The sequence below is a fragment of the Lipotes vexillifer genome, unplaced genomic scaffold (assembly GCF_000442215.2).
Source record: "Lipotes vexillifer unplaced genomic scaffold, Lipotes_vexillifer_v1.1 scaffold422, whole genome shotgun sequence".
In the NCBI taxonomy this organism is placed as follows: Eukaryota; Metazoa; Chordata; class Mammalia; order Artiodactyla; family Lipotidae; genus Lipotes; species Lipotes vexillifer.
Window position 1 is genome coordinate 76,771 of NW_006779087.1, and position 12,154 is coordinate 88,924.

The following is a 12,154-nucleotide window of genomic DNA, read 5'->3' on the forward strand; positions in this document are numbered from 1 at the left end:
TCCCTACAAAGTTAGGCCATCATTCTAGAAATCTCATGTTTTCTGAGTTATAAAGAATGTAGACACCTCACTCCTGATCATGTAGAGCCAGCTTTATCTATCAACATTCCTTTTGAGAACTAGAAAAAGATAAATGAAATGCAAAAAGTATTTGTTTGAAAGTATTGGAAAGTCTAACAAGGCTGTCAAGAGTCAGAGAACAAGACCTCAGAGGGAAGGGAAGAGTAATGAGACGAGCTTGATATTCTGTATTAATTGTCTCCTCAAGGCCTTTGTCTATGTGCAAGTGGTACATGGCCAAGAGACTGAGAAGCCTGGAAGAAACTGATAGCTAAGAGGCTGAGAACCTTAGTTGAGCTTTCGGCAGTTCATGGGTATATGGACACACAACTTAAAATTCAGGGCTACCAAGGCAGGCAGGATTTGTTGGGTCAAGATCCCCAAAAGAAGCAAAATGTTTTAAGGTGAGCCCAACATTCTGCATCAATGTTCCCCATGAGATACGTAAATGCCATATGTAGCACATGATAAAAGGGTAAAAAGCTGAACAGGAAGCAGAGTCTATGAGGCTGAGAAGCCAAGCAGATATAACTGTAGTTTGAAATTGGAGCTGAGGGTCCACCAAGAAGAGGTAAGTGGTAATTACCCCTTTAGCTAGAGCCATGGAAGGTCACAGAAGCACTATACCATAGGAGTAATACTGAACAAGAAATAGAACAGTCTTACAACAATTTGGAAACACAATTTGGAAACAACTCAATGCCAGATTGGATTAAGATGATTTGAACCTAAATGCCTGCCCAAAGCAAAAGTCATCCTTTTCTGGACTGAGATGACATCAGCCAGAGTCTCAATTTCATTTCTAAAAATGTCAGGTATTCCTTAAGACGGGACCAAATGACCAAAAAAAGGAAAATAAAAGACCATAGAACAGATCCACTGGAGATCTCAGATATTAGAGTTATCAGACATGCATATTACTTTATTTCATTTTCATATTCATTCATCTATTTGTTCAATAAACATTTGCCTTTTTTCTAGCGTTATATAATTGACAAACAACATTGTGTGAGTTTAAAGCACACAGCAGGATGATTTGATATACATGTATATTGTGAAATAATTACCACAATAAGGTTTACACATCCATCGCCTCATGTAATTACCATTTTGTGTGTGTGTGTGTGTGTGTTGAGGACATTTAAGATCTACTCTCAGAAAAGTTAAAGAATGTAATACAGTGTATTAACTGTACTAGATTAACTAGTCATCATGCTGTACATTAGATCCCCAGATTATAATTGGAAGTTTGTACCCTTTGACCAACATCTCCTCATTTCCCCCAACCCCTGGAAACCACCAATCTACTCTCCGTTTCTAAGAGTTCAGCTTTTTGAGATTCTACATATAAGTGAGATCATATAGTGTTTGTCTTTATTTCTGACTTATTTCACTTAGCATACTGCCCTCTAGGTCCATCCATTTTGTCACAAATGGTAGGATTTCCTTCTTTCTATGGCCAAATAATATTCCATTGTATAGCTATACCTCATTTTCTTTATCCATTCATTCACTGGCATACACTTAGGTTGTTTCCATGTCTTGGCTATTGTGAATAATGCTGCAATGAACACAGTAATGCAGATATCTCTTCAAGATACTGATTTCACCTCATTTGGATATATAGCCGGAAGTAGGATGCTGAATCATATGTCAGTCCTATTTTTCATCTTTTGAGGGCTCTCCCTACTGTTTTCTATAATGGCTGTACTAATTTACATTCCCAACAACAGTGCACAAGGGTTCCTTTTTCTCCACATCCTTGACAATACTTGTTATCTACTCAGACATGCACTTTTAAATGAGTTTGATTAATGTGTTCAAGAAAATATGTGGCAAAATGGAGAATGTCTCTAGAGAACTGGATTCTATAAAACAGAACCAAAAGTAAACTCTAGAACTGAAAAATATAATAACCAAAATTAAGCAAGTGAGAAACAGAAGAAGAGAAGATGAATAAAACTAGAATGTGGGTCAACAGAAAATATCCTGACTGAAAGACAGAGACCAAAAAAATGAGAAATACAGCATAAAATCATCAAAGTCTTATGGGAAGTGGTAAGATCTAACATATATATATTTAGAGTCATAGAAAGGACAGACAGAATGGGACAGAGCAATATAATTTAATATGAAAATGTAGTTAAACAGAAGTTGAAAAATTGGAAAAGCGAAAAGGGAACATTATGGTAATACAGAGATAGTAATCACAGAATTGGGGCTAAGGGAACAAAGAGACGAGGTTGGATCATCAACTCAAAGCCTGTAAGAGTTTCTCCATGAGCGGGGACTCAGATCCTTAAGCAGGGTGCTGCCCATCTGTGCTGCCATCTCAGGAGCTCAGAGAAGGGGTCTTATGAAGCTGGGAAGGGGAGCTTCCTTGTTCCTGCTATGGCTGAGAGGGCATGAGGAAGCTAGTTCCAGGAGTGCTGAGAAAAAGCTGAAAGTGGAACCCCAGCTATTGCTGGGGTGATGCGAACAGAAACAGCAAGTAGTCTCCCTTTAGTGCCACAACCTAAGAGGAGTTGGATGTCAAAGAAGAAAAAACTTTCCATATTCTGCACATCACAAAGCATAAGGGTGGGTTTAGAGATAAGAGAGAGTAGTTTAATAACCACTACGAACCTCAAGCAAGATAAATACAAAAGAAAACAAATCTAGGCATTTATATTAAACTACTGAAAACTAAAGGCAAAAAGAAAAAATTTTAAACAGCCTGAGACAAAAGACAAATTACCTTTAAACAGCACTGAGACAGGCTGGGACCTGGGGCCTGGGACCCTTTGCCGCAGTGCTTGCGCCTGGACAAAGTCTCCTCCAGCAACAGAATACAAAGAAATTATAAGGGGCTGAAAATAACTGCAGGCATGTGCAGCTGGGGCAAAACAGAAAGACCAAAACCCAACTGCTACTTCTGAGGTGTCAGGAGCAAACACAGGGTACTACCCATGATCCCTGCACACAGCACCACCAAGGGAGTGGGCAGACCACCTAAGCCACCCGCTGGCCTGACCCACAGATCTGCCCCTACCCTTACCCCATTTAAGGGAACAGCTCGCCCTCAGTGAGCGAGCAAGGGCACCTGTTACTTGTTTTCACTCCCTCGTGCTGCAGCACGAGTCCCAATAAAGCCATGCCTGAATTTCTTGTCTGGCCTATTATCAACTTATATTGATTAAATAGTCTAAGAACCCAGGTCCATAACAGTACCACCTTTAGACACAGGCAACTGTGGTCCAGCCCTGGACTTCTGTTTTAGGGCTTGTTTGGCTTCCTTCCCATCCATCACTCTTCACAGGGTGAGGGTCCTGCAAAGTCTAGCTGATACACCCACCCACAGCCAGCACACTCTATATCTCCTGCTTCAAAGAGCTGGACCTCAGAAATCCCTGCCCAAACAGCCTCAGGTCCATTTCCGGTTCTCACAGCCCTCTTTCCACAGGAGTGTGCACACCAGGCGTGAGGATTGTTCATGGAGCTCGACGGTGTGTGCTGAATTACGGAAGCATGCACTGACTTTCTCAGTTCATGAAAGACCCAATGGTGCGACAAAGAGCCTTGGGTCAAGGACCTCCATTTGTACTTTTTACCCAGGAAATAAGTAAAGGTGAGCCTGCCTTCGAAGGAGCCAACTGTAGACTGAAATTGATTTCAAACAGAAGTGATAGAAGCCTTAAGTCTTATGGGTTAATATTCTGATAATGATGAAAGAAAATAAATGCAAACTAGAGTTCTATACATCAAAATGTACCCCAAAATGAAAATGTACCTCAAAAATGAAGGGAGAGCTGCTCTGCCGCCCCGCGCCCGGCGGGTGGGCCCAGGAGAGGCGAGAGGAGGCCCAGGCCCGGCGCGCGGGAAGCCCGGTTTCACACCACTGTTTCCACGTGCTGTTTGGCAGCAACAGGCTGAGCCCCCTCCTCCAGATCAGGTGGCGGGTGACGAGGAGGGAGAGGACAGAGAGGCAGGCTGGAAGCTTAAAAGGCAGCCCGCCCCAGGACCTCAGAGAGCATGCCTCTCCCGGTGGTCCCTCTGCAGGGCCAGCTGGCGCCCTGGTCTCTGCGCAGCCATCCAACTACGCGGACCGGCTCCGCCCACCTGGCTACACCATAGCAACCGCGATGAAACAGCCTCTTCAAGCTGGTGGAAGGCTTGTTTGACCGCGGTCGGTGCTAGAGCGCATCATGGAAGACAAGCTGATGGCAGACGTCAACACCTGGGAGAGCGAGGCGCAGAAGCGGCACCGGTGCGTGGCAACCTGAGAATCATGAAACCCCGCAACCACGTGCTGATCCTGTCCTTCCGCATCCTGCCGACGGCGGCTCCTGGGAGATCCCTGAGGGCTACCGGGCCCAGAGTAGCCAGCATTGCACGCCCTGCAAAGGAAGGGTCCGCTACTGTGAAGATGTGAGTGTAGATGAAGTAAAAGCTTTGGCTTCGGGCTTCCCTGGTGGCGCAGTGGTTGAGAGTCCGCCTGCCGATGCAGGGGACATGGGTTCGTGCCCCGGTCCGGGAAGATCCCACATGCCGCGGAGCGGCTGGGCCCGTGAGCCATGGCCGCTGAGCCTGCGCGTCCGGAGCCTGTGCTCCGCAACGGGAGAGGCCACAATAGTGAGAGGCCCGCGTAACGCAAAAAAAAAGAATAAAAAGCTTTAGCTTCTCTAATGACGTATAAATGTGCCGTGGTTGAAGTACCATTTGACTGTGCTAAAGCTGGTGTTAAAATCAATCCCACGAACCACACCGATAATAAATTGGAAAAGATCACAAGGAGGTTCACCATGGAACTACCAAAAAAGGGTAGTTTATTGGTCCTGGCATTGATATGCCTTCCCCAGTCAGGGGCACAGGTGAGCGAGAAGATTCCTGGATTGCTGACACTTATACCAGCTCCACAGGGCACTTAGATATTAATGCACATGCCTGCTATTAATGGTAAACCCATCAGTCAGGGTAGTATCCACAGATGTACCTCTGCCACTGGCCGTGGTGTTTTCCGTGGGATTGAAAACTTCCTCAGTGAAGCTTCTTACATGAGCATTTTACGCATGACCCCAGGGTTTGTAGATAAAACATTTGTTATTCAGGGATTTGGCAATGTGGGCCTGTACTCTGTGACATATTTACATCATATTGGTGCTAAATGTGTTGATGGTGGTGAAGCTAATGGGAGCATATGAAATTCAGATGGCATTGACCCAAAGGAACTAGAAGACTTCAAATTACAACATGGATCAATCCGGGGCTTCTCCAAGGCAAAGGCCTAGGAAGGAAGCATCTTAGAAGCAGACTGTGACATACCAATCCCCACGGCCAATGAGAGACAGTTGACCAAATCCAATGCACGCAAAGCCAGGATCATTGCTGAAGCTGCCAATGGACCAACAACTGCAGAGCCTAAGGTTTTTCTGGAGAGGAACATTATGGTTTATTTCTGATCTCTACTTGAATGCTAAGGGAGTGGCTGAAGATATAACCATGTCAGCTATGACCTTCAAATATGACAGATTCTAACTACCACTTGCTCACCTTTGTTCAAGAGAATTGAGAAAGAAAATTTGGAAAGCGTGGTGGAAATATTCTCGTTGTACCCGCAGCGGGTTCTAAAAGAGAGTATCAGGTGCAGCCAAGAAAGACATTGTGTAGTTTGGTTTAGTTTACACTATGGGATTTTCTGACAGGCGAATCATGCCCACGGCCACAAAGTATAACCTAGAATTGGCTGCCTATGTCAGTACCATTGAGAAAGTCTTTGGGGTATATAGTGAAGCTGGTTTGCTTCTTTACTGCCCTATTTACCTGTAACTTCTGCAAACCTATCAGAAGTTTTGTAACCACAGAAATCTTTTTCTCTTATGGACATTATTCTCAACAAGTCAATCCAAATCAGCCCTTTAAGAAAGCAATTAAGGTTAAGATATCATATACAGGTTGAAGAGTATGAAAGTAGAAATTACCTGTGCCAGAGGGCCATTTGGGATATTTTACCTTTAACTAAAAAGTCTCTTTTCATCTCCTATACCATCTCGTTCCATAGCTTGTTCTCAACATGTTAGTTACCTGTTGGTTGAGCTGAGTAATCAGTTGCTTGCAATATTTTGCTCTGGCCAAGTCTGAGATGGGACCTGCTATAACTTTAATGCATTTAAGAAGTGGGTGTGTGGCATTTTCAGAAGGTGGCATGATCCTAAAATGAGTTATTGTTATTTCACATCAGCAAAATAACTGAATTTCATGGGTTGCAAACAAAAATAACAGTTTTTTCTCTTTATGCATTTTATTCTTTTAGGATGAAATAAGTACATGCTGCTGTAATAAAATTGCCTTTAATTACTTAACAAGCCTAACCTGGAAGCAATGAGTGCTTATAAACATGAATTTTAAAAGTTAGCATTTTTTTGACATAAAACAGAATCATTTATAGCTCATCAGTTCTGTATTATTATCCAAAAACAAAAAGCTGGATGGATAATTGTTATATTCATAACTGCAGATGATGGAGGCTGTTTTTGTTATGGCTATCTGAATTTGCTAAATGTAATTATGACATGTAGTCCAAATAATGCAGTAACCTCCTTATCATGTTAATTAATTTTTCATTTCTCTAACGACCTATTGTTCTGAGTGATTGAACAATAACTCAAGTAGAGTAACTCAGAAAAAAACTACTTGGTCTCCTTGTCTGGAGTCTGCCTGACAGCTCTAAGCATTGCCAATGTCCACAGCCCTGCCTGATTTTGTATTCCTTTTGTTTTAGAGGACTCACACGTGCACGCAAGCTTAATTAACACAGTGGAGCTTAAAACATTGGATTGAGTGTTTTGTTTGGGATTTTTTGGTTAAGGCCTTTTTTTTTTTTTTTTTTGTGGTACGCGGGCCTCTCACTGTTGCGACCTCTCCCGTTGCGGAGCACAGGCTCCGGACGTGCAGGCTCCGCGATCGTGGCTCACGGGCCCAGCCGCTCCGCGGCATGTGGGATCTTCCCGAACCGGGGCATGAACCCACGTCCCCTGCATCAGCAGGCGGACGCTCAACTACTGCGCCACCAGGGAAGCCCGGTTAAGACCTTTTGAACAGCAGTATACCAATGAAATACTAGACATTATTTATATAATGAATGAGTCATTTTTTTAAAAAAACAGTAATACTCTTTCAGAAATTTCTAATTACTTTGTAACTGCATGACTTAACCTAGTAATAAAAGTAATAAAATAAATTTAAAGTCTGCCTTTTCAAAAAAAAAGGAAAGGAAAATATTTTCAGACAACAGTAGCTGCAGACATTTGGCACCAGTACACTTTCACAACAGAAATACTGAAAGTTTTTTTTTACATAGAAGGAATATGTTCCCAAATGGAACCATTGAAGTAGAGGAATGAATTTAGAGCAACTGAAAGTTTGAACATATAGGTAAACTTAAATGAATATTGATCTGTGTAATAACAGTAATGTCTTGAGGCATTACACACACACATACGTATGTATACACACACACATGCACACATATAATCAAAATACATGATAATAACCACACAAAATGTTGGAGAGGGGCAAAAAGTGTTAAAACTATGCTGAGATCCTTATATTGCCCCCAAAGTACTATAAAGTACTAATTTATGGGATGCATGTGCTAATATCCAGGGTAACAACTAAAACAAGGGTAAAAGATTGCCTCTTAATAGAAAGAAAAGAATGGAGTGATTTAAAAAGAAAAAAAGTTAATCCAAAAGAAAGGAACAAAGGGGAGAAAAAGGAATATAAAGCAGGTATGACAGTAGTGAGATGGGACGTTAAATCCAACTACATCAGTAATTATATTAAATGTAGATGGACTAAATACTCTGACTAAAAGGTAGAGATTATCAACCAAATGGTGCTTAAAAGAGTTAGACCTTAAATATCAGGTACAGAAAGGTTGACAATAAAAGGATGAAAAATGCTACGTCTTAAAAATAATAATAAAAAAAGAAAGCTTGTAAAGCAGCAATAGGAACCTTGTCAGAGCCTATCCTTTGTCCTTTTCCAGGGAGAGATGTTAAGAGTTGGAGAGGTAAATCATCAAAAGATTATTGAAGTGGGGTGGCATTTACAATCAATTCTAGTTTGTACAAGAGGCAAGATCAATAATCTATCCAGAGGTGCCTTAGGAAAATATGCAGTCTAATTCAAAAGAATAGAGATAGTAGCATTTGAGAAGCAATGTTCCCCTTAGCTCAAACATGCAGATATAGTTCTGAGCCTGGGACCACTGGAGCTGATTTTTTTTTAATTAAATTAAAATTAAATCAATGTTTTTAAAACCCAATGTCCAGAAATCTCTTTAAGAAGGTTCCACATTTACCACTCCTCATTTTCAGGTCAGACACAAATTCACCTAATTGAGCTAGGAAGCCCTTTATGATCTTATCACATCTTTAATAAGAATGTCTGAATCTCCCATTCCAATTGTTCAATTAAGTCACTGCTCTATATGTCTTAAATGTCCTTAAAATGCCTATTTCCAGGACCTTAATGGTATTTCAGCTGCTATTTCAGTTAAAGAGTAAGCAAAGACCAAAGAGAAATAAGTCCCTATTTTTATTGAAATTCTTTTGAATCCTTCAGAAACACTGGCAGTGGCCCCATGTCAACCACCTTTTAGCATTCTTGGGAGATTCTCTCCAAGACCAATTTTGGGTAGTTTTTCTCCTATTATCATCCAGGAAATTACATTAGTAACTTCCACAGCAGTGACTTTGGTGGATGACAATGGAATATGTTTTTGTAACAAACATTGTTGCATGGCTTGGACACTTCCATGCCTGCTCATATCATGTATCCAAGTGGCTACCTGCAAACAGTCGACCAAGTCACCACCTTGGCATTCTGGTTCTCCTCTGAGCCAGTAATTGGGTTCTTTTGTTGAGCATCCCTATGATCTACTTTAATTTTCTTTCTGAAATTCCATAGGCCTGCCACAACTGTGTTCTTCACACACAGTATTCTTTAATTGTTCATCCATCAAACATTTATTAGCTAGACCATTGGGCCATTGGCTATGGCCTAATAGTCTGTGATATCCTGACTTTTGTATGTAGCATTTTATATGAATTAGGACTTTGTTATAGAGGAAAATTACTTTTGTACTGCTACATGAATTGCTTTCGGTTCAGCCCGTTGTGCAGAATACTTTTGCCTTTTTCAACTAGGAATTTACTGTCTGCTAGGCAAATAGCAGCAGACTTCCATACAAAATGTCATTTTTCAATACTTGAGCTCCCAATGGTGGAGCAAGCAGCCTGTTACACTTCAGCGAGAAGGGAGTCATAAGAATCAGATCATTCACAAGCATGAGTGAGCATTCTGTCATTGATCCTACAGATAGAGAGAGGCTACCTACTCATGGATATGATACACACACTCCATCTCAGCATATTCCTAAGTATAACATTTACATTTTATCAAGGAATTGTGTTGTTCAGCTCTCTCTTTATATGAATGTCTTTCTTAAATCACTCATATCAAAATATATATCTTGGTAATTAATTGTCCTTCAGCCATATGAGCTATTTCCACCACAGTTTAAGAGCATGCTAGTAATTGTGTCTGAACTGGGTTGCACTTAGTCACAGCACAGTTTTCTAATTCAAAATACCAGTAACTGCCATTGGGTGGCAGAATTAGACTTTTGCTAATAACTCTATAAAACTGGGGGGAAAAAGTGAAGAAAATCTTCACAGCTTCACCAGCCATTTCCACAGCTATTGCTTTTTCCTCTCATTTCTTGTCCTTTCTACCCCTCCCCTTTTGCCTCTCCTGCACTCTTTTACTTTGTCTATGCACAAAGTGTAAATCAACCTATCTGACCACTAGCAAATATCCCACTTAATTCTGGGAGAGCCCCTTCTTAGTACTGAGACCCAATTCCTCCTTTGTTCCCATACCAAAAAATCTCTGGCAAAATCTACAGCTCCAGAGTAACTTAGAAAGAAATGAAATAAAATAAGTGTGTCTCCTGCTGTCTTTGTTCTTAACAAGTAACACCTAAATAGAACATAGCAAATAATAAATCCTCAATAACTATTTGTTGATTAAGGAGTGAATGCAGGAATGAACGATGGACCTGTCTGAAGAGTCCTTTCTGTTGCATGATTCTAGGAAATAGCAGGGAGTATCCTCCTCTAAAGTGTAAGTCTTGAGAGCAAAACCCCTAAAAGATTCTGTATCCCCAGTGTCTAGTCTGCCCTGTCACTTAATATGCTCTCAATTGGTGTGGAAAAAAAGAATGAATGAGAGAAAGGAGGGGGTGAGAAAAGGAACATATGAAAAGAAACAATTTTGTCCAGTAAAATTCCTGCCTTCATGACAATATAGATGACAGAGGAAAGTAGCATGGAGGAGAGATCAGGATAGAAAAAGAGAAAAAGAGTCCATATTTTGGGACACGATCCAGGGTCCTCCTCACACAGAGCTCGGTGAAACGTGTGCACTCTGACAGCCCCTGCCCTGAGTCTCTCCACCACCCACCTTAGCCTGGGCCACTTCCGATCCCTGCCTGGTTCAGGACTTTTTCCAGGCCTAGAGGAAGGAGAAGGAGTTAGAAAAAGCAGAACAAATGCTCAGCTACCACCCCACGTCCCATTCAGCTCCCAAGAGGGTTCTCTGAAAGAGAACAAAAGCAGTTTTCTGTCCTGCTTCTACCCAAAGGCAGAGAGGTCTGCATCAGTCAAGACCACATCCATGCCAGCTCCCTAGCTCAGGCTAAAATCCTCTCTGCAATTGTCAGTTTCCTTCAGCAAAACCCTCTGAAAATCATGGCCTCATATATGGTACATTCACAGGTGAAATTTCCAAGATCAGGATATTTCTCTACAGAATGAAGGCCAGGGCTACGGAGCTGAGCAAAACAGTCCCAGCTTTAGTTGCATTTCTGCTCTGCCCACTTGGTGAAGTTGGTCCCTTATATTTTCCAGAGCACATACCTTCCTGAGGGTGTAACTGAGGCAAAGTAGTAAGTAGATCTATGAGATCAGTGGGAGGAGTGGCCCTTCAATCCTGCCCTCCCACACACCACCATGCACAGGGGTTATTCCTAAAACCCTATAGACTTGGGGAAAAGCCTTCTGTCCCATAATTACGGAGGGAATAGCATGCAATACCCCTGGGAGATGTGTCACACTGTGTTCAAATTCAGACTAAAATCATATGATGAATACCAAGTTATTTCCTGAGAGTTTGTTTTCATTATGTATAGGAGAGGGATGGCCTGTCCACCCCTTGCCTGGCCCTATAGGTCCCTAAACAGGCCATGGGGCATTCATTTGGGAGCTGCTGGTCTCTGGGACAAGAGAAATATGGTCTGAATGCCTAAAGCCCCAGCGGGTATAGAAGGTAGGAGGAGGGAATTAGAAGATATAACTTAGCTAATACAGAAATGGGGTAATTCAAATTGGAGTCTTAGAATGCTGGATTCTCAAAGCAGGAAGAGATCTCAGAAAAATTACTAGACTAAAACTGTCATTTAAAGCTGAGGAAATTGAGCCCCAGAGACAGAGATGCCTTACCCAGCTTTGGACCATCAATGAGAAACAGAAACAGACTTTAGGAATCAAATCTCCTGACCCTCCTTCTTTCACATTTCTCATAATCAAATTAGAATACAGTTCTGCCAAATTCCTCCTTAAAGACCAGCGAAGCAGCAAGAAGAGGTAATGGAGTGCAGGGTCCCAACAAAAAGGCCCCAGGTGTCCAGACTGAATCTTCAATTGCTGAGCTCTTCTCATCTATTGTTTTTAGAAAGAGTTCCTCTCACAGCAATTTGTGAAAGGTATTTCATTATCTCAGGGGTAAAGAAATACCTCAAGCCCCTCAAGTGACCCATTTCAGGTCCTTGGAGCCCCGGCCCTTGCTGTTCTTTTCTCACCCTACATCTCTACCTGTCAAAATCTCAACTTCAAACAAGCTTACATGTCACTTCTGTCATGAATCTTTCCTTGAGCCCTTTCCCCACAGCCCTCCACCAAATATAAATTATCTTTCCTCTTATGAATACTCAGGGCACATTTCTAACCTCTCTCATGACACTTATGACACTCTTTCTTGTATTATAATTATT

At 41.8% G+C, this 12,154-nt stretch overlaps 1 pseudogene; it reads left to right on the forward strand.

Moving 5' to 3' along the window:
* The first annotated feature begins 3,805 nt into the window (after window positions 1-3,805).
* LOC103081300 (glutamate dehydrogenase 1, mitochondrial pseudogene) lies at window positions 3,806-5,865 on the forward strand (annotated as a pseudogene).
* Window positions 5,866-12,154: the final 6,289 nt, after the last annotated feature.